At 45.9% G+C, this 23,407-nt stretch overlaps 1 long non-coding RNA gene across 1 annotated transcript; it reads left to right on the top strand.

Moving 5' to 3' along the window:
- The first annotated feature begins 9,807 nt into the window (after window positions 1-9,807).
- On the top strand, window positions 9,808-14,147 carry LOC308550525. Its single transcript, XR_013997914.1, has 3 exons — window positions 9,808-10,134; window positions 12,251-12,369; window positions 13,095-14,147. It is a non-coding gene; the product is annotated as an uncharacterized lncRNA (long non-coding RNA).
- Window positions 14,148-23,407: the final 9,260 nt, after the last annotated feature.

Genomic DNA, 23,407 nt, shown 5'->3' with positions numbered 1-23,407 from the left:
TGTCCCTGACTATGAAACACACCCCAGGATTTGGAATCCAGCTGGCCCTGCCAGGTACCCTGCCTCTGTGTGCTGCCACCTCCCCATTTCTGTCCCCAGCTCTGCCTCCTGTCACCTGGATCCCTCTGTGAAACCTTGTGGTCTCACTGCCCTGACACACGCACAGGGAACAGCATGGACTCAACTGTCTCTCTCACCTGCTCCAGTGGGCACCTGGACAACCAACATTCACCTGGACCTGGAGAAGTCCTGGGACCTTGGATGACCCCACGGTGGGACTGTGTGAAGGATCGACTGGTGCCTGTGGTGAAAAAGCTCACTCCCTGTGAGTGTGACTCAAGTTGAAGCAGCTGCTGTCTCAACACCCAGCTAGGCCATGGTGACTTCCGTGGTCTCTAAGGAAACCAGACCTTCAGTCCAGTAAGTTCTAGACCAGATGGAGGTGGGGGTGGGAAGAGAGTTCTCATGGCCACAGGGAAAATGCCTGGGTGAGGAGGAAAGAGTTGCTGCCACCCAGGCTCTGATGTCACAGTGTGTTCAGCAGTAAGGTGTGTTGGGCAGAGCCTGGGAAACCTTCTTGGTAGCAAACACCACGACAATAAGTAGAAACACAGGGACTGTGTAAGGGAGGTCATCTCAGGAGTGAGGAGTTGATGCCTAGAGGTGGGCCATGAGGTGGTGCTAATGAGTAGCCACCAATATCTGCACGGGAAGGAACACAAACAGCTGAAACTTGAAAATGTGTTCACTTTCTCAGGGGCCAAAAGCAATTCCAATTAAAGTAACTGATAAAGATTTTAAAAGATGCCATTTGGGGAAGGGAGTAATGGCCCATGTATCATCTTAGAAACTGCTGGTAAGAGTACAAACAAAGGTGTGCAGCTTTGTAGAAGAAATGCAGAAACTTAGAACCTCACAGATATCACTCAACTCAAAGCTCAAGGTGTTTGTCCAAAACAGTAATTTCCTAAGGATGGAGCACATTTTAAAATATATGACATGTGTGAATAAACCACAATGCTGCCACAGCCAAGTTCACCTACTATCATAATTGAGATCTAAACATTCATTTGGGTCAGTAGGACCCATTTCCCCACATGTGGAAATTACAAACAGTTTGTTAAAACAATGTGTACCATAACTTTCCCTAAAAATAAAAATATTTCTCTCAAAGTAAGGATCAGAACTGCATCCAGGTGCTCCTTCCAAAGCAGGGTGTGAGCCACACACCTGCTGAAAGTGGTCAGGAAGTTCTACCTGAGGTGCGAGCACAGGCTTTTCTCTCTCTCCCTGCATGCGTGAAGGAGCAAGGATGCAGCACAGGTCGATAATTCTGAGCACAGTCAGCACTTCCAGGGTGGCTCTGGCACAGAACAGAGTTGGGGCACGGATGCTGCAGAATTCAGGAAGGGGCTGGGGCCACCTTTGGGTCCGAGGATGACTCTGTGTGGACATGTCCTACCACCATCCTCCTGTGGCTGACAAGCTCAGACCTGCTAACCTGGGAATCCCGGGTGTGTGGCCATCTTGCGGTGTTTTTAGTCACTAATACAATTGTTAAACACAGCAGGCATTCAATCCACGCAGGCTTAACTGTGGGCAACTATCATCAGACAGACCAGGATGGGCACAAAAATTATTGAAGTGCAAGTAATAATTCCTCCTGGGGAGCAACAGTGGATTCTAATGCTACCAACATGCTTATATAAACTAAAACACAGAAAACAGCTATGTCTGCTATCCCTATTTGCTTAATAATGTTTTAACAAGTTTCAGGATGAAACTTACTTCTCAATAGGAAAGTTATTCAAGTCATTAACACACAATGATTCTCAGCTATGTGGCGATACAGCTCATTCATGATTTTTATAATTAGAGTCACAGGCCTTCCTTTCAGAATTGCCATCTAACCTGAAAAATAGAAACTATTTAAATATACATGACAATAACTAAGATACCCAAGTAGCACCTGTGCAAAATACTTATGTGACTGGTTTACTGAGCAAATTACTTAATCTCCAAGTTTGTTTCCAAAAATATAAAATGAAAAAGCCACCATCGAAACCATGGTAAGGTGAAGGGTATAACATGCTAACAGCAATGCACTGTTGACAGAGATGACCTGTGAACCTGTCTGCTGATTCTAGGATCCCAAATGTCCCTCTGTTTCCACTTCTCTCCTGAGAGTCAGACCCCTTTCTAACTATCCACTAAATATTTCCAGTGGACATCCTGGGTCTCCTCAAATACCTACCAAGGACCGAGCCCTGAGCTGGGTGAACACCGCTCTCCTCTCCAACCCCGGATCCACAGTCCCCAAGGCCCACCTGTCCCTCCTGGGCATTTCCTTGTCCAATGGCCATGCTTAGGCTCACTGACAACTATGAGGTCTGTGTGTCCCTGGATGGAGTTCATCTGGCTGCTTCCCTTTTGGTTCTTCAGGCAAAGGCAGCAGAGGCAAAATCCATCCTCTTCTCAGAGCTCAGCATCTGGACAAAGAAGCCTCCCTGTTTTGGAAGGTTTTAAAAGAAGTTCTAGAAAATATGTGTCTACATTGTTACCTATGTTGCAATCACTTCCTAGAAAACGTGTTTGTAATGTTGTTACAGGTGTTACGTGTGAACACTAGGTGGTGGGGTCAGTTATGCATTCTAAGCACATACAGAAAGGCCAGAGAAACCACCGGGGGCAGGGCACGTGCAGGTGGCTCTGAAGCTCCACAGCACGTTCTTCTCACAGCCCTCGGGTCAGGACCTGGGGCCAAGTGTCCTCCCCTAATCAGGACAGGCTTTAGTGGGCAGCCTGCCTCCAGGAGACCACACAGGAAGTGAGCCTGCTGGGTGGCTCCAGGCCAGGGCAGAAAGGGTGGCGCTTCTTTGGTCTTCAGGCCACAAACTCTGGGTGAAGCCACAGTGGCCTCGACCACCAGCCCCAGCAAAGTGCCCAGCACCAGGCTCTTCTCTTCTCAGGTGGGACACCAGCCCCCAGGGCTGCTCCTTAATTTCTGACCCACAAAAGTATAGTCTAATTAAGCGGCTGCTGTTAGTACCTCTGAACCTGGGTAACTGTTATGCAACCGTAACAACCGGACCCAACAACTGAAACACAACAGGGCCCACGATCATCCCGAGTAAAAGTGAGTGAGCGACAGAAGGGAAAGCAGAGGCCACAGGAGGGGGCGATGCTGAGACATCCCCGTGGGGAAAGCAGTGGGACCAGGACGGGAAGCAGCACCTTGCAGCAAGAGGGCCTGGCGAGGCCTCAGGAGAAGGCTCCCTCCTGAAGCTCCTCTTCCTTCCAGAACATGTCTCCTTGGGGACTGTCCTCTCCCCCTCCCGGTTTCTCTGACCTTGGGTCCCCGCAGCACAGTGCTGGCGTCCATCTCTGTAGGGACTTGTGTTCTTGGAAAGCTCAGACTCTCACAGGCTCCAGGTGTGGGGTCCTGGGCCCCGGGGCAGCGGACCGCGGCGTACTGGTGTTCTTGAAAGAGATCAGCCAAGTGCGTCAGTGCTGAGGCCCCCTGTAAATCAGGGAGCGCCTAATTGCCTGCTGCCCTGTGTGCTCAGCCCCGCATGTTTCCCAGATCCAATTAGACCAGATACTCCCCTACCTTATCTGGGAAACTTTCATCTGAGATGCCAGTGTGGCTGCAGCCTCCTCTAAAGTGTTGTATCTAGGAATGTCTTAGAAGTTCAGAAGGTTGGCCGAATGCCCTGAAATGCTGTATAAAATATTGTAACTTTGAATAAAGCTTGCTTGACTCTCACTCAGCATCCCTGAGGGAGAGAGCCCTCCCAGCCCCATTGTCTCTTCTCTTTCTTTTCTTCTTCACCTCCGGAGCACAGTCCTGTTCGCCGCGGCTGGTTCGCGGCAAGTGGCGCCCGAACAGGGACCTGAAGGCTTCTGGGGGCAAGACTGTCGGTGGCGCGCGCAGCGAAATTTGGGTAAGTGGCAGTCTTGGATGAGGTTTTGTCACTGGGAGTAATAAATTATGGGGCAAGCTTCTAGCGCTGATCTATTTGTTCAGGTTTTGCAAACAATGCTGCAGCTGCGAGGGGTACGTGTGGAGGCTTCGCAGCTGGCTAAATTTCTTACTTTCGTTAGAACTGTTTATCCCTGGTTCCCCTCTGATGGCACTATTAATATTGAAACTTGGAAAAAGGTTGGCGATCGCATCCAGGGCCACTTTCAAGCTCACGGGCCCGACCAAACCCCGGTAGATGCCTTCGCTTTGTGGTCTCTCATAAGGGATTGTCTGGTTAATGATAGTGAGGCAGAAAAATGACGGCGGCTTCGGGGAAGCCTGCGGCGCTCTCAGTCTATTACCACCTTGGCGCCGCCTGCCGACCCTCCACCACCTGTGCCTGATATCCTCCCGGCATTGGCCGCGTGCCTGGCCGTCCCAGGAGGCCTACACTGCCTTGCAGGGCATTGGTCAATCTACTGCACCCAGACAGAGCAGTGCCCTGCTGCGCTGGAGGACTGATGCTGGGGCAGAGGGAACTATTCAACCTTATATAGTTGACAACCTGCCAGTTAACCTTTGGGGACGAGATTTAATGCAACAGATGAGACTGTATTTAGGTGGTCCCGACCTTGATTCTCCTCCTCGACTTTCTGCCTCTGCATATTTTCTTCCGGGCCACTGACTTGTCCTGCCCTATGCGCTGATCCTATCTTATGGAAGAATAACTCCCCCGTATGGGTAGATCAGTGGCCCTTGAACTCTGAGAAACTTGCTGCTGCACGTGAGTTGGTGCAGGAACAACTCACTGCTGGCCATATAGAGCCTTCTAACTCTCCTTGGAATTCACCAATTTTTGTAATAAGAAAAAAGTCTGGGAAGTGGCGATTGTTGCAGGACCTCCGCAAGGTAAATGACACTATGTGCTCAATGGGGGCCTTGCAGCCAGGGCTCCCGAATCCTGCAGCCATACCCCGAGACACCTATAAAATTGTAATAGATTTAAAGGATTGTTTTTATACCATTCCCCTCCATCCGAGGGACAGGGAACGGTTTGCATTCAGTGTCCCAGCTATCAATTTGCAGAGACCCATGCAACGGTATCAGTAGAAAGTGCTTCCCCAGGGGATGGCTAATAGTCCTACACTTTGTCAGAAGTTCGTTGACCGGGCTATTTCCCCAATTCGGGAGGAATATCCAGATGTATATATCATTCATTACATGGATGACATCTTGTTGGCGCATGCTGACTCCCCCACCCTGCTGCAAGCCTATGGACAGCTACGGCAGTCCCTGCAGTTGCACGGCCTTCAGATTGCCTCTGAAAAGGTACAGTCTCATGCCCCTTACAGTTATCTTGGCTATACTCTCCATCCCGCCCATTTTCACCCACAAAAATTGGTTATTCATACTGAACATCTTAAAACACTTAATGATTTTCAAAAACTGCTTGGAGATATTAATTGGATCCAACCCTCCCTTTGTTTATCCACAGCCCAGTTGCTTCCTTTATTTAACACCCTTAAAGGGGACGCTGATCCGACCTCCCCCTGAGAGCTTACCACGGAGGCTCGTCAAAGCCTCCAGATAGTAGAGCGAGCACTTGCTGCGGCTCGACTTACTTATTGTGATTACCGACTCCCTTGGGACTTAATAATCTTACCATCTCGTCATGCCCCCACGGGAGTCCTTTATCAGGGTGGAGTTCTGACATGGATTCATGGTAAGGCTAGTCCCTCGAAGAACTTAATGCCTTACTATGAGTTAGTGGCCCACTGCATTCGGACGGGTCGGAAGCTGAGCACTCTATACCTTGGTCAAGATCCTGCCACTATTATTCTCCCTTATACCGCTGCGGAAGTGGACTGACTTTTAAACATGTGCGATTCCTTCTCCTTGGCATTAGCGTCCTTTGCTGGCAACATACAGCACCATTTGCCCAAGGACAAAATATTACATTTTCTAGCTACCACCCCTCATACTATTATGCGATTGACCTCGCATCGCCCTATCGCACAGGCCACTACAGCTTTCACTGACGGTTCCTCTACTGGCATCGCGGTACTTGTCCTCCCTAACGAGGTCAAAACTTGGACCACTCCCTACTCCTCTGCACAACCCACTGAGCTTTTTGCCGTTTTGCAGGCATTTCTTACTGTCCCTGGACCTTTGAATATTTACTCTGACAGTCATTATGTTGTTACCTCTCTACAACATCTGGAAGTCACGCCTCTTTTGCAGGGACACAATTCTACTGTTCTAACACTTTTCACTCAACTTCAACAGGCTATTCACGACAGACAATCGCCGTTTTTCATTGCTCATATCCGCAGTCATTCTCAACTCCCTGGCCCACTGCACGCTGCCAACGCTCTCGCGGACAGCCATACCCATTTGATGGCACTAGTAGCCCAAACCCCTCTTCAAGATGCCACTGATTCGCATCGTCTGCATCATCAATCGGCCAAATCTTTACGCCAACAATTTCATATTACACGTGAACAGGCTCGCGAGATTGTTCGCAATTGTCCAGCTTGTGCAGAATTCCTCCCTGTTCCCCACTATGGGGTAAACCCCCGTGGCCTCTGCCCTAATGACCTTTGGCAGATGGATGTTACCCATGTAGCGTCCTTTGGTCGTCTACAGTATATTCATGTCACCATTGACACCTGTTCTCACTTCATGTGGGCCACATGTCTCTCGGGTGAAAATGTGAATGCAGTGCAACAACATCTCTTACACTGCTTCGCTGTTATGGGTACTCCCCGAGAAATCAAAACGGACAATGCCCCTGCTTATACCAGTGCTAGCCTACGCCGTTTTGCCCAACAGTTTCATTTTTCTCTTAAGACTGGAATTCCATACAACCCTCAGGGACAGGGAATAGTGGAACGTGCGCATCAAGTCCTGAAACACCACTTAATAAAATTAAAGAAAGGGGGAGTAGGGGGATATACACCCACTCCCCAAAAGCTACTTATGCATACCTTATTTGTCATAAATTTTTTAACTCTGGATGATGATGGATGTTCCGCCGCAGACCGGTTTTGGAATCCACAACGTCAGGCTCATCCTCTGGTACTGTGGCGGGATCCTCTAACCGGTGCTTGGCATGGCCCTGATCCGGCTTTAATGTGGGGTCGAGGATATGTTTGTGTTTTTCCCACAGATGCCCCTGCTCCTCGGTGGTTGCCTGCGAGGTGTGTGAAGCATGCCCCGAACCAAGATCGCCCGGCTTCGCCGTCGATTCCAACGCCTGCATCTGACGCCTGAGCATCGAAGCCGTGATGTTGTGGACCGCCCACAGGACCTGGCAATGATGCCCCTGACAGCAGCTCTCCAGGCTCTTTTCTTTCTTTGGTTACTGACCTTCCCTGTGGGACGGGCGGAAAATCTTTGGGCATATCTGCCTAACCCTCCCTTGTTACATCCTGTAACCTGGGATGATCTTCAAGTACCTGTATATGTGAATGATACTAAAATCTTGGGCCTCCCTTCGGCCGCTCATATTTGGCCGCAATGGAGGGACGGTTATTCCTATCTCGGAGTCAGTAAGTTTCCCCCCATTTGTTTTACTGTGAATGATTCCCTGCCTCATTGTGTCCGACTGAGGCATACCCTTGAATCTGATGAAAACCAGGCCCGCTCTGGGATTTATTGGAAAGTTAAGTACCTATATCCTATTTTCAATTGCTCTAACAGGGGAACTGGCCCGCTGCCGCAGAAAATGAAGGTGTGTTCTAAAAGGGTGTCCCAAAGCAGCGGCGGGATTGACTGGAAAAGCTGCCATGACAACTGGACTGTTTGCAACGCGCAAATCTGAGAAAGGGCACCCCTAGACGCCGACTGCCATCCTACGCAACAGGTCGCAAGATTATGGACCAGGAACAACAAGACGTGGCAAACTGACTTGTGAAAGCTGACTGCCAGCTTGGGACGAATTACCGTCTACAAGGTCAATGTGACTGTGTCCCCACACGGAATCTTAGGCAATGGATCAGCATGGAACGTTTCTACCACTGCTTGTGTTCCTGAGCCTTATGCTCTGCTGATAGGCCCCCTCAATCTATCACGAAGTAATGACTCTGGAGTGTACTCCTTAAATTGTACTAACTATGCCCTTGCCAATTGTGTAAACGCTTCTACGGAGTATCCCGTAGCTATATTGTTTCAACCTTCGTTTGTGTTCCTTCCTGTGAACCTTACTGAACCTTGGTATGAGGAACGTAGTTTAGAATTGTTAGATAGAGTTCGTAATCAGTTGACTAGGGGAAAACGATTTATTGGGTTGCTCATTGCTGGTATTACTGCCTTAGTAACTATGATTGCAACTGCTGTGGCTTCGGCCATTGCTCTGTCTACCAGTATCCAAACAGCTGAATTTGTCAACCAGTTAGCTAGTAATGTCACACGCACCTTGGAGACACAACAAAATTGGGATTATCGTGTTGAACAGCGTCTGAATGCTCTATACGACACTGTTCAGATCCTAGGGGACGAGTTAGTCAGCTTAGAGACCCGCGTCTCTTTGCGTTGTCACGCCGCCTTCCGCTTTATGTGTGTGACTCCCGTACCATACAATGCCTCCCGCTTTGCGTGGCACAAGGTAAAAAATCACTTGAATGGTATATGGCATGATACTAATACCTCTTTAGATATACAATTACTGCATCGTGAGATTCGGGACTTACTTAATGCCCCCCCATTAGATTTTGACCTAGCAAAACAGGCTCAATCTTTCTTTAATTCTCTGCGTACTGCTTTCCCCTCCATGACTCAGTGGGGACAACAACTTATCGGCCTAGTGACCGTGGCAGCATGCGGGATCCTGGGTATGAGAACCATCTGTTATTGCCTACGTCTTGGAGCAGCACAGGTCTCTCAATTGTTTATTTCCTTGAAATATCTGCAATTGCAGCAAGAGAAAGACCGCCCTATTTTATAAAACAAAAAGGGGGAGCTGTGGGGTCCTGGGCCCCGGGGCAGCGGACCGCGGCGTACTGGTGTTCTTGAAAGAGATCAGCCAGGTGCGTCAGTGCTGAGGCCCCCTGTAAATCAGGGAGCGCCTAATTGCCTGCTGCCCTGTGTGCTCAGCCCCGCATGTTTCCCAGATCCAATTAGACCAGATACTCCCCTACCTTATCTGGGAAACATTTCTCTGAGATGCCAGTGTGGCTGCAGCCTCCTCTAAAGTGTTGTATCTAGGAATGTCTTAGAAGTTCAGAAGGTTGGCCGAATGCCCTGAAACGCTGTATAAAATATTGTAACTTTGAATAAAGCTTGCTTGACTCTCACTCAGCATCCCTGAGGGAGAGAGCCCTCCCAGCCCCATTGTCTCTTCTCTTTCTTTTCTTCTTCACCTCCGGAGCACAGTCCTGTTCGCCGCGGCTGGTTCGCGGCATCCAGGATTCTCTTTCTCTGCACGTCTCCTGTGGAGAACCCCGTCTAACTGCTGTCACTTTCCTGAGCCATCATCAGACGGAGGACGGGACACGCAGTGCAGGAGCCCCAATGGCTCTGTCCTCGAGACTTCCGGTCTTCAAGCGCCTCCGCCCTCCCCCGCCCCGCCCCGCCCCTCCCTGTGTCCTCACAGCTGTGGCGGGAGCTGTGGGAGCCCACGGAGAGCGGGTGCTGTGCGTGTGGGAGAGGACGGCGGGGGGAGACGCGCGGCCAGGGCTCCAAGGCTCCCGGGAGCCAGGCCCTCAGCACCCCGAGGGCACCTCAGAGCGAGCGGACGCCTAGCGGGTTGGCGAGGAGGCAGTGAGTGCGCAGGCGCGGGCTGGGGTTCGCTGCCTGGCCTGGGGCGGGGGCGCGGGCGGGGGCGGGGCTTTCCCGGGCCAATCAGAAGCCCGGGCTCCGGGCGAGGCCTCGGGAGGGCCTCCGGCGGTTCTCCTGCGTGATTTTATTAACCAAGGACCTGCAGAAACTGCAATTTAAAGGAAAAAAAGAAACCGCAGCTCCTCCAGGCGACCTCAGACCTCAGCCTGCAGGTTTCCTGAGCCCCTGAGCGGTCTGTGCTCTTCGGGAAACAGTTTTGTTCCCTTAGTGCCGCCCGCGAGCCGGAGGCGGTGCTGCCGGGCCCAGGGGTGCGCTGCTGGGAGAGAGACCAGCTGAGGAGCCGGGAGGACAGGGAGACGGTCCCGGTGCAAACACAGCAGCAGGCTCAGCGTGTGAGTAACATTCGGGGGAAAGAGGGTCGTGCAGGGTGTTTGGTCCATTAACTTACTGTCTGAAACTGAGGGAGAGTGTCCATCGGGGTCACGGGGGTGCAACGCCGGGGTTTCTGCATGACCGTCTTCTGAAAACCATTGTTGTAACCAAGACTCCATCTTCTATTGACACTTTAACAGAAAAGTAGTTTTTCCCACGGATACAAAACTGTGTAGTGACAGAGCTGAGGCTGGACGCTGTGTTTTGGTCCAGTTGCCTGGAAGGGTTTCTTCTCACACCCACTGAAAGGGGAAACAACGTGCAAAACACTAATTTTGAAGATGCTATAACATTTCAAAGAAGAGACTCCTCAGAAAAAGTCCTGGCAGCAGGTTCTCATGACAGCTCTGCGGTGTCTGCGTTTTGCAGAGGAAAGAACAAGCGAAGGGAGTAGAACAGGCCAACTTTACACAACAGGGAGAGCGCAGAGCAGGGCTAGAGCTGGGACACCGGCCGTACCTCTTGGCAATAAGTCTGGGTGCCAGGTAGGCCACCTGCAGGTAATGAAAACTCCTGTAGCATTTTGAGGCAGACAAAGGTGCTTTTTGTCAACTTACTGCCTGCTAAATATCTGAAGTGGCCATGAAAAATTAAGCCTGAACCCGAAAGGAGGAGGTGCGCAGGTACACTTTGTACTGAGGCCCAGATCTGGAAACAAGGGGACATGGACCAAGGCAGTTGTTGGTGATTTGACATGGATGTGATTGATCATCCTTGTCTGTAAAATCTAGCGTCTGGCTCTGCTGCTGTAGCTCAGCAGCTGAGTGTCGACCTTTGCACCAAGAGGTCTGCAGTTGGATTACTGGCTGGGCTGTGCACAGGTTGCCGGTTGGATCCCCAGTTGGGGGCATGCAGAAGGCAGCCCATCCACCCATGTTTCTATCCCTCTCCCTTCCTCTCTCTCTAAAATCAATTTTTAAAAAATCATATTTAAAATCTATCTTCTAGAGGTAAGAAATTTGAAAGATTAATAATTGAGAAGAGACTAAGAAAATATTTCACAAATGCTCATTAAACATACCCGAGGACAATGAGTACACTAATAAGTCATTTCTAACTTGCAGGTAGCTGGTAATTCCCATGTTCCTGAGCAAAGGAAAAATTAGGATGCACAGTCTAATCAATATAAACATCTTTTGATTTTATGCATCCTATATCCATTTTTTTTTTGGTAGTATACCTCAATTTTCATTTGTAGAATTAACTAATTCCCCACTGGATAGCGTTTTGGTGGGAATGTCACTTTCCTTAACATTGTGACGAGGAGACCAAAACTAGATGAATTAGACGAACTGTTCCTGGAGTAGTTCGAGAAAATGGTTGAGATTAGTTCAAAATGAGAATGGCCTGAAAGGCCTCATGTCTGCCAGCCCTTTAGCCTTTTCTTCCATTCTCTGGGAATTTCCCCCCCCCCCCCATTAGTTACAATTTTACTTAACAAGGAACCAGTTTCTATGGCTTGCAACCAAATGTCACAAATTCTCAAACAGATTGCCAGAAATTGAAAATTTGATTAGTCTCACTTGAAAATCTTAAATACTAGAAATAGCATTTAGAAATAACATTTAGAAATACTTTAGTGTAATGGCATCTCGTAACTAAGCTCAGTTTGTTCTAGGATCATAATTAGGCTCAATGTAAGGAAATGCCACAGCAATAGGTTAAATAACTGAACTCAGGTTCTTTTAGATGCAAAAAGTTGATTGTATTTAAAACCTATTTCTAACTTTTAGAAGTGATTACAAAGATTATTTCTTTATAAGGGGGCCATATACTCTTAAAGAGAAGACTAGATTAGGCCAATATAATATATCAGAAGAAAAAAGTAGAGATGTGAATTTTCAGCATATTAGAATCTCTTAAGTGTCATTTTCAAACCATACCTGCATGCCCCATCCCTAAGGAAATCCTTGCAATTGGGAACCACTGTTAATGATACAATGTAGTTGCATCCCTAAAGTATATTGTGGGGGGAAAGATGGCAATTACCCTAAAGGGAAGCATTCTCTAAATAAGAGATAATGAGGATTTTGTTTTTAAGTGGCTTAGGGAGATAATAATGTCGTTCTTACTCAGCTAAAACACAAAGCAGTCTGACATGTGATCAAACAAGAAGATTCATTTCTGATGAAGGACTTCTAGCAGCCAACGTGTAATAACTACCTCCAGTCAGAAACTACTGAGAATAACAAAAGGTATGAAGGAGTTGTTTCCGTTGGTTGGATGTAAGGCAAGACAGGGTAGTGATCCCCGAGGGAAGAGAAATAGGAAAGATTAGTCCCAAGATTCCCCCTAATGGACTGAGGGATTCTAGCCCACGTCTTATGGTGAGGTCTCCCTTAGCTGGGAAGCATCTGAGAGCCAGGGTTGGTCAAGGTGGCATGAGTGTGTAGAGCACAGTGGTAGGAGAAAGCTGTGCAGATAGCTCCAGATACCTGCAGAGGATTCTCCTCAAGTTTCCAGCATAGTGCACCTGTGTCTGGAAGGGGAACCACCTGTGGCCTGAAAAAACCACCCAAAAGGAGCAGAAAAAGAAAATCTTTCACTCACACAAGCTGTGTTCCCACCAGTCAAAGTGGGAAACTATTTAAATTATAGGGCATTGGTTACAGTGCTAAGAAGTGTATTGTGTCAGTAGTGGGGGTAAAATATACAGCAAGCAATAAGGTAAGATTCAGTGTCTGATATCCAACTAAATATTAGCAGCCTTTTTAATAAATGGTGTTGGAAAAATTGGACAGATATGGGCAAAAATAAATAAAACTAGACCACCTTCTTACACCACACACAAGAAGGAACTCAAAAGGGATTAAAGATTTAAAGATTTAAGACTTGAAACATAAAAATTCTAGAAGAAAACGGAGGCAATAAAATCTCAGACATTTCTTGTAGCAATATATTTTTTGATATATCTCCTCAGGCAACTGAAACAAAAGAAAAACAAATGGGACTACATCAAACTAAAGAGGTTTTGCACAGCAAAGGAAACCATCAACAAAATGAACAGACAACCCACGGAATGGGAGAACATATTTGCCAATGATACATCTGATAAGGGGTTAATATCCTCAATTCATAAACAACTTATAAAACTCAACACCAAAAAAATACAATCTAATTTAAAACTGTGCAAAATAGGTGAATAGACACTTCTCCAAAGAGGACATACAGATGCCAATAGATTGGTGAAAGGATGCTCAACCTCACTAATCAGAAATGCAAATTAAAACCACAATGAGATATCACCTCCCACCTGTCAGAAGGGCTATCATCAATAAATCAAACAAGTGTTGACAAAGATGTGGAGAAAAGGGACCCCTCCTGCACTGTCAGTGGGAATGCAGATTGGTTCAACCACTGTGGAAAGCAGTGTGGAATTAACTCAAAAAAATTGAAAATGGAACTGCCTTGTGACCCAGTGATTCCTTTTCTGGGAATTTATCAGAAGAAACCCAAAATACTAATTTGAAAGAATATATGCACCCCTATTTCATTGTAGTGTTATTTACAATAACCAAGATCTGGAAACAGCCCAAGTGTCCATCAGTAGGTAAGTGGGTAAAACAGCTGTGGCACATTTACACAATGGAATTCTAATCTACTGTAAAAAGGAAGATTTTACTCTTTGCCACAGTGTGGATGGACCTAGAGAACATCAGGCTAAGTGAAAGAAGCCAGTCAGAGAAAGACAAGTACTGTGTGATTTCACGCGTGGAATTTAATGAACAAACTGAACTACCAAGCAAAATAGAGACAGACGGACAGCAGGCATACAGCTCAGGAGGGGTGAGGGAGGGTTGGGGAGGTGGAGGAATTGAGCAAAAAAGAAAAAAGAGAGAACTCATGGATATGGACTACAGTGAGGTGATTGCGGTGTGAGGGGGGATGGGTAGAGGAGGAAGAGGGATTAGAGGGGATAAAAGGTGATGGAAAAATTAAAATTGAAAAAAATAAAGTTAATTGACTGATTACATCCAAAGTAATAACACTGTTGGTTTTAAAGCACAAAGGGCAGAGAGGTGGGAGGAAGGGAGGAAGTATATTCTTATAAGTGAAGTGGTATAATATGACTTGAAGGTAGACTGTGAGAAGTTAAAGACATGTACTATAAGTTCTAAAACTACCACAGGAAAAGAATGATGCTAATGGGTTAAAAAATTACATAAATGGAATCATTAAAAAGACTTAATTTAGTTCCTGGCCAAGTAGCTCAGTTGGTTAGAGCAATACACCAAGATTGCAGGTTCTGTCCCTGGTCAGGGCACATAGGCACATACAAGAATCAACCAATGAATGCATAAATAAGTGGGACAACAAATCGATGTTTCTCTTCCCTCCCTCTTCTCTCTAAAAGTCAATCAATCAAAAATACTTAATTCAAAAGAAAGCATAAAAAGTACAGGGACAAAACTGCAGATGGGACAAGTAGGAAACAAAAAACATGTCTTTAAACAAATCACATTAACTACATTAAATGTAAATCATAAACATCCCAACTGAAGTTCAGAAATTGTTGGACTGGTTATACAAGCATGATGAAAACACATTCGGTCTACAAGAAACACACTTTAAATGTAAAGGGACCAACAGGTTAAAATGAAAATGGTGAAAATAGTTATACCATGTGAACACTAACAAAGGAAAGTTGGAGTGCCTATATTAATATTAGAGAAAATATATTTCTAAATAAAGATATTGTGAGATAAAAAGGGTCATTTCATAATGTTAAGAAGTCAGTTCCTCAGAAAAACAAAACAATCCTAAATGTTTATGCACCTAAAATCAGAGCTTTGAAATACAGATAGCAAAAGTTCATATGTTTCTTGCTGAAATAGATCCATAATTACAATTGTAAATTTCAGTTCATCTCTCAGTAATAGAACAAGGAAACAAAATCAGTAAAGATATAAAAGACGGACAATACTGTAATTCAATTTGAACAACTGGACATCTATAAATACTCCAACTGAGGCTGGAGCTGGAGAGAGATGGTTGAAGATGCCGAATGATTTGGACATGGAAAGAAAGGGGAAGAAAGCTCTCTGGGAAATGGAAGAGCCAGAGAGGGTGATGCAAAGAGGAAGGACAACTCACGTGGGTAAATATGACCGAGGGAGGAGAAAACCGTGGAAGAGCACATCCCACCCTCCCAAAGACCATCCCTAACCAGTAACAATATTATCTGAGAATTACCCCATTCCCTGGAGCCATCGACACATTTTCCTCCAGACAGGAGGTGGATGCTCCTTACTTTTATTGAAAGAAACAGCCTCACTGAGTTCTGCCTCCCTGCATAATTCCAAGGGGCTATGATAAAGGAATATTGTTCCATGCCTTGCAGCAGTTTTTTGTTACCTTTCCTCCTTCTGCTCTGTTCTAAAGTGTAAAGATAGAGCATTATGGCAGAAACCGTGTATAAAAGTCCCTCAGTCCCAACACTATATGTTGGGGACCGAATATTAACTTTCACCATTATCTGATCTCTGACACACTGGTGAATTGTGAGGTCCCCAGTGGCCATCTTGTCCATCACTGCTCCCTACCATGGCTACTGGATCTGTGTCAGCGATGGCATATTCCTCCTTTAGTTAGACCGGTCCACTGTTTAGTGGCAGGCACCCCTAGCACACATCTTCAGAGACAGCCAAAAGGACTGTTGACAAGGACCGTGTGGGTACGGTTTTCTCAATCTGGATGTCGGAAGTCAGAACATTTTCTAATGTAGTCCTCCAAAATGTTTTAGCAATGTTTTCCACAAGAAAATAAACATCCAATTTGAGTCCGTAAGTCTTCAGAAAAATATGTCCACTATTTAAAAAGATTCTCCTACAGGAATAAAAAGGTTTATTTACTTAGGTTTGACCATGAGAGCTACAGTGACCCATGATTGAGAGCTCTAATTCAAAACTAGAAAAATCTCTCTTTTACAGTTTAATAAGTACTGAATTTTACAGTAAGCCAAGACTTTCCCTCTGGCACAAGTACTTATTTATACAGGTACAAATGTGATTCAGATCAATGATTTTGGTAATAATTGTGCCTCCAATCCCTTTATGACCCAAATTCAACATTACCCATTTCAAAAATGGAAAAATCCTGTTTGAATTGCTTGCATTGGCGTTTTGCTTCCTGAACACTAGGTGGCACTGTATACATATTAGTTCACAGAGGAGGAACACAGCACTGGATTGTTTGAGGAATTGCAGCCAAATGTACACCTTAGAAGAAAAAGGTAAAACAATGGATGTGATTTGGGAAGGTATTGAAAAGATGAGGGAGCAAATGATTTTTCAGTGATGGTTACACAGAAACAAGAAGGTGATCTGTATAAAGTGATCTTTCCCATACATCTGCTCCAAGCAGGGAGACAAGGAAGTTATTAGCTGCTTGCTAGGTCCAACCCCCAGATGTCTGTATCAGCCTTGGCAGAATTGAACCAAAATGTCTCAAGAGGTAGGTGTACCACCATCATTAGCTACTGTCTGGAAGCAGAATTCCCCTGCTCCACTCAGCAACCATTCAAACATGTCTGCTTAAGAAATGTTCCTAATATTCTCTTAACAAATACAAACAGACCACATATTGTGTCCTATACTGACATTGTGGAAGCACACAACACACATACAAGTACATGCTTAAATATACACAAAACACCTATACACACAATACACACTTATACACATAACACACAACTGAAAACATCTACACTTACATACTGACAACATACAACACATTTATACACAACACACTCATAAGAGACTGAAATTCACAACAGCATATATAGCACATACAACATGTACACACAATACATACACTTAAGCACAATACATATATACAGCACACAGGAGCACATACACACATGTTCATACATACACACACACACCCCAACAACTCAATTATTTAGCTTACAAAGATGATCCACCTTCAAAGAAGGGTAGAACCTAAAGCAAAGGATGGGTACAGAGGGGACCCCCCTAGACCACAACTTGCCTAGGCCTCTGGTCATCATCTTAGCCTTAAAGGCTGTGAAAAGAGCCATTGAAAACTTTGATTTCACATTTTCCTTATTATCAAAAAAGTAGCAAATATAAAGACTACATGAATATTTTGCTTACAGACTTTAATTTCTCTCATGAATCATAAAAATATATAGGAGCTCATGATAGAAATCTCTTTCAATTTGCTTTTGTCATGTCACTGTGTTTGCAATACTCTGGTATGTTTAACTATTGAAAGAGAACCTGCAATGTTCTGGGCTGTGCAGTTCCTTCTCTCTGTAGGTTAACTTTTTATAAACTATGTCCAGGGTTATATCAAGGCCTATTTGATTTGGTGTCCAGGGATGTTTGAATTGGTGGCACCTCTGTTTTTTATGCCAACACCCCATGTCCTATTGATCTGACTCTAACAGTGTATCAGTTCTTTTGATAACATCATGTGTTCTGTAGACTTTCACAACTATCAGCTTTTTTGATGACATCATGTGTTCTATAGAATTTCACCACTATTTAAAGTAAAGTAGAGCCATGTATTCTTTTAAGGTAAAGGTAAGTATTACATATTACATATTACAGATGTTAATTTTATCTTGGGCTATCACACTCCTGTGATGGGTGTCACATATTAAAGATCTAGGACCAAAAATTTTGAGAGGTGGTGGAGTTGTGTAAACCGCATTTTAAATGCCATTTGTCCACACTCCCCCACACTATGATCAACCTGAGAAAGAAGATACCTGCCAAGAAGGGATCCTGGTGGCTAACGGCTCAACTCAAAAAACAGGACCTAAATAAAAACAGAGCCTAGAAGCTGTTTCTAAAGAAGTGCCTCTCACACAAACCACACTTCAGAGAGAAGCCTGCACTAGATAGTCTGCCTCCCACACTGATCTGCCTGCCTGCATTGCTTCTGCCTCCAGAGCCAGCCCTTGTAAACCAGTTCCTGGAGTTATATTTCAACCAATAGGACTGAGACTTTCCCTGTCCAATCAGAGCTGTGCAGCTATATCTTCCTCATTAGCATCTTCACTGCCAATCAGAGCAGCACCACTCCAACCAATCAGGACACTGCTTTTTTGACCAATCAAAGTGTGAGAATTTGGAGCCTTTATTTGCATGCAAAGCTCATGAAATTGCTGTTGCTCACCATGGATTCTGAATTCCTGGCGCCACTTGCCAGCGACTGGCTTGAAGTTGCATGGTAGGATCAATATTTTTCTTTTAGAAATGGTCACATGGTGGGAAATTCATTCTTTGCCTAGCTTTTGTCTACATCATAACTTATGGTGGTCTTTGAAGACCAAAATATGTAGTTTAGTTTCCCAGTCCCTTGAGGGGAAATACTGGTTTTTAGAATGCAATTTCCATCTCATTACAGAGCGAGTCTTTGATAGTTAATGCAGCTGGTAGTTTCCTGCTGAATAACGAAATGTGCACAGAAAAGCCTGCAGATAGCTGGGACGTTGCACTCTGAGTGCTTTGGTTTTCACTGATCATTAGGATGCTCATTCTTAGACACAGTATTAAAACCTGCCCATTGTCCATGGGGGGTATTGTTGCCACATTTTTCTTCGTGAGGAAACTGGGGTCTTTAACACTTTGTTCAGTTCCTTGGTGAAAGCCATTCCTTGGTAACTGGAAATATGTTTTAGAAATTACTGTTATGTGAGATGAAAGGTGTGACAACTAACCTTATTGTGGAAGAGATTTTACAATATGTATGTATGTCAAATCATCACATTGTACCCCTTAAACTTGCGCGTGATATACGTCAATTATCTGACAAGAAAGGGGAACCGGTCCTGTCCTGTTTGGGTCAGTGGTTAGAGTGTCAGCCCATGAACTGAAGGGTCCCAGATTCGATTTTGGCTAAGGGCACGTGCCTTGGATGCAGGCTCAGTCCCCAGCCCCAGTTGGGGCAAGTGCGAGAAGCAACCAATTGATGTATCTCTCATGTTGATGTTTCTCTCTGTCTCCCTTCCATGCTCTCTGAAAAGCAATGGAAAAAATACCCTCGGGTGAGCATTAAATAAATAAAAAGAAGAAAGGAGTAGAGAAGAGATGATAGCACTCCCAAATAATAGGATTTCAGTTAAACATTTATTCCCTAAGCTGCTCTGAAGAGTATGAATTGGTACAACCTTCCTCACAATGAAGTTTAAAGTATACATCAACAATAATAAAAATTATTTATATTCGTTAATAATTCCATTTATAATCTACCCAATGTACATATTTAGAGAAGTGAATAAAGAAGTAAATATATGCACAAAATGAAAAATAGACCTAAATATAAGAGTTACCATGGTAAAACTCTTGGAAAAAACTATGACCTGTGTGATCTTGGATTAGGCGATGCTTTCTTCGAAAAGCACAGGAGTTGCTTTTCCTTCTTGCCTGAGTTTAAATCTTGGTGACTCAGGAATTAAGACCAGAGGTTGCGAAAAAACAGTCAACTGTGAGAGCCAGGAGCAGCCTGCATACCAGCTGGCTCCCCAGGAATGCTGTTTATATAATGTACCCTTGTGAAAAGTAATAGCATGGAACCAAGGCAAGCAGCACAGAAAGGGGAAAGAGCTGTCCACAAGATCCCTTTGTAGGTATTTGTTTTTCTTCTTTAGTGCAGCTCTTTTTTGTTTACAGCAAGTATCTTCATGCAAAAACCCTAGTTGTCAACATTTTATGTTCCTCGGGAGCATCCTTTGCAAACATGCTTCTTCTTTACTTAGAGTGCGTTGTTGAAGAAGCCAGACCCTGGAGGACTGAAATTTCACCCACCGTGAGTGTGCCTGCTTCATCTAGCATCTCTCTCTCTTATCTTTAATGCCTTTGATGCTTTTTTAAAAACAGTGTGAGTATAATCTGTCTTGTGTCTCCGACCCTTGACATGTGCAGTCACTTCTGTCTCCATTGACCCTGATGACAAACTGCACTCTATGCGTGTTTTCTGGTCTTGCTTTTAATTGTGTGTATGCTGAACATGGGGTATGAAAATACCTGTATATTTTCCATCTCTTATTTTTTCCCATTTACTCTCAATATATTAACTTAAACAATAACATTTGTAGAGTATAAGAATAGCTTACAAACTACTCTTATTTGTAATCCACTCAAAGTTTTCAAGAATAACCCTAATCCTGTAGGTCACGTTGCTACTGAACACATTGCTGGCCATTTTGAAATAACCCTTCCCAGTGGTCAGGAATTGGGCCAGTAGCCCCAGGAATTTCCAGCACGGCAGTGTCTTTAAGCCAACTTGCTGGCCACCTCCCCAGTATCATCACACTGTCTGGAGGGAAACCCAGTTGTATAGACTGTGGGAGGAAAAAGCAAAGACAAACTTTGGCCAGCTCTCTGCTAGCACCTTCCACCCTTCCTCCAGTTTTCTGGGAATTTGCTCACTCACTGCCACCTTTTGTATTTCTTGCTTAGTCCTCTCTGGCCCTTTTCACTGGCTCTTTGTTGCCTGATCCTCTCTGGCCTTTCCCCTGGATCCAGAAGCCTAGTTTGGAACCCACGATTGCAGTCATCTGAACCTTACCCCCTTCCTGCCTGGGGGGACACCCCAGCCACCAGCCAGGCAAGCCTCTCCTGCGGCCTCGTGTTCGGAGGCCAGGTTGTCAAGTGGACGCAGTCACAAGGCTCAGCCCTTGAGTTCGGAAGTCAGTGGTGATGGTGGGACGATGGTGAGCAGATGGCAGCTTCCTCCTGGTGGTGCTGCTGGAGCAGGACAAGGTTTCACCACCCAACGGGCTCGACCCTGACGGAGACAGGGAAGGTCATGACCCAATGGAATCCACCCAGAGAAGGGAAGGCAACGCCGAGCTCTTTGCCATTAGCTCCCATTCACACAGAGGCACCGGCTCCGACCCAGGAGACCCTCTCCGCTCAGGCACAGCTGGAGTAAGGAAGAGTGGCGTGAAGGCACGTCGGGTGCTCAGGCACAGCTGCCTCCCATTTCTAACTGCCCTAGGGAACTGTGTGAATGTGACTGTCCTCAGTGCTGGTGTAGGAGACCAGAAGCTAGATTCAGCTCAGTCTGCATCTAGAAGTTTGCCAGGATGACAGTAGTATTTCATACATTAATATGCATATAATCGGTGCTCTCTCCTCCCCATTCACCCCCAACACACACACAAACACACACATACACACACATACACACACACTCTCTCTCTCTCTTAATAATTTGTTTATTGGTGGCCACAACGCTGCTGTGACACTCAGGGCTGCAGATTCCCTTCACAGCTCCATCCTCACTCTGTGTGTGACCACAAATCTAAGCACCACTCAGACCCAGGACAGCTTGGCTCCTGTCCACGTCTTATGCCTCAGGACCCCCCTCCCCCAGCACAGTGCTGTGTCTTCCTGGAAAGTCCCTCTCCCATCCTGGGACTGGCCAGAGTGTCCTGGTGGAGTGCTTGGTCCTGTGTCACTGGACACGCCTTCTTTGAAATTTCCTAAGGCCCTCCCAGTGCCTGGGACCAGTGTGTACCCCTGTCCCTGTTTTTCCTTTTTGGGGTCTCCAGCTCTGTACACCTCCCTGCCCCTTCACTCCCTGAGCAGATCACTCCTCCTGGCCAGACAGTACTTCCTTTGTGGGGCTGAAGGATTCGGCTGACAGAGCAGAGCTGATCTGGGTGAGTCACTGGAGCCCTGAGTGGTTCAGGGCTTTGGGAAACTATCAACACACTTTTGGGTTTTGAGACACATATTGGGCCGATGACTCTTGCCTGTCTGTGTGTCCCAAGCAGAGGGTCCTTCTCGTCCATCGCACCAACTCCAACAGGGGTGCTAGGAGGTGTCCTTCATCCTAGATCCCCCAGCCCTGCTGGCACCTGGGACAGTCACCCCTTGCCCTCTGCAGGCTCCACACCATGTCACACAGTCTTCTGGGGATAGCTGTACCCATCTCCTCTGAGGGCTTTTAAAACTGTTATTCTATAAGCCAACAGTCCCCTATAGCTGATGTCCTCTCTTGTCTCATTGATATAATGACAGCATCTTGTTCCTGGTCTATCTTAAGCTATTCGAGATGAGCAGTGGACATTCCTTGGGCAAATTCTACTGCTCTTCTCTCCTCCCTGTTGGTGTTGGCAAGCAGAAGGCAGAGCTGGATCAACATTGAAAGAGATGACACCAGGAATGCACCTGCCTGGACTGCCTGCAGAGTTCAATAAAAGAAACAGCTGGAAGATGTGTTGTCCCTAAAAACAGTACCACTGAATGTCTCCCCAGGGTCTCGCCAGCTGCTGTCATTCATGGGAGCATGCACAACAGTCAAGTCAGCACGGTGGTCTAGGGCAGGGGCACTGATTTTTCAAACTAGAAAATATTCCTTCACTCTTTTTTATTCACATTAAAAAAATCAAAATTCATAAGATGTATAAAAATTAAGTGGCCCTTTGCTTTTCAAAAACATTAATCTTCAGAGTTATTTTAAATAGTGAAATCCACTGTTTTGTCCTAATAATCTTCAGATGGTAACCACCTGAGAGGAGAGCACAGGCCACTGCTGCTCCCAGGGAGCCGGGAGCCAGAGGAGTTACAGCCGAGAGAAGTTCATGAACATTGAGATGGAGATGCTGAGACAATGAATTGCTGTACTCACACACAGTGAGATGCTGACAAGGGTAAAGTGATTCTAGGAACCTCCTTGAAACCATCTTATTCTGTATCCCTTTACTTAAAACACAGCAGTGGCTCCCTTCAGGTACAGAATCAGAAGCGCCCGCAGCTTGGCAGGGCTCCTTCACTACCTGTGGCAGCTCGTGTGCTGAGCCTTGCCCCACACTGCGCCTCATCCCCCCCAACCCTGGGGCTTGTGTTCCCTCAACATGCAATGTTTCCATGGCCCTGGCCCTTGTGCAGGCTCTTACTTCTACCTGGGCTGCCTCTTCTCCCTTCCCTCCATCTCCTACCTCTGTCTCCTCCTCTCCCAGTGCCAAGCACATCTGGTCCTCATGATCGCCTCCTACACATCCCTCAAGATCCACTTAAGGATTCCTTTTTCTGCAAAGCCTTCACTCTCTTCCCAAATCTGATCCATCTCTGTGGCCAGGGGCTGCATGCCTGTCCTTGGGAGACACCCAATAAATGTTTGTTGAATGAATATAGAAAAGCACACAACTCTATCAACTAGGATGACTGTATAAACGTTCATATTCTTGAATTTGAAAAGCTCATAACTGGTTATTTTAATATGAAGTATAATTTAGAGCCTTCAATCAAAAGT

Source organism: Miniopterus schreibersii (assembly GCF_964146895.1).
Source record: "Miniopterus schreibersii genome assembly, chromosome: 22".
NCBI classification, from domain to species: domain Eukaryota; kingdom Metazoa; phylum Chordata; class Mammalia; order Chiroptera; family Miniopteridae; genus Miniopterus; species Miniopterus schreibersii.
This window is presented reverse-complemented; position numbering and strand designations above follow the sequence as displayed.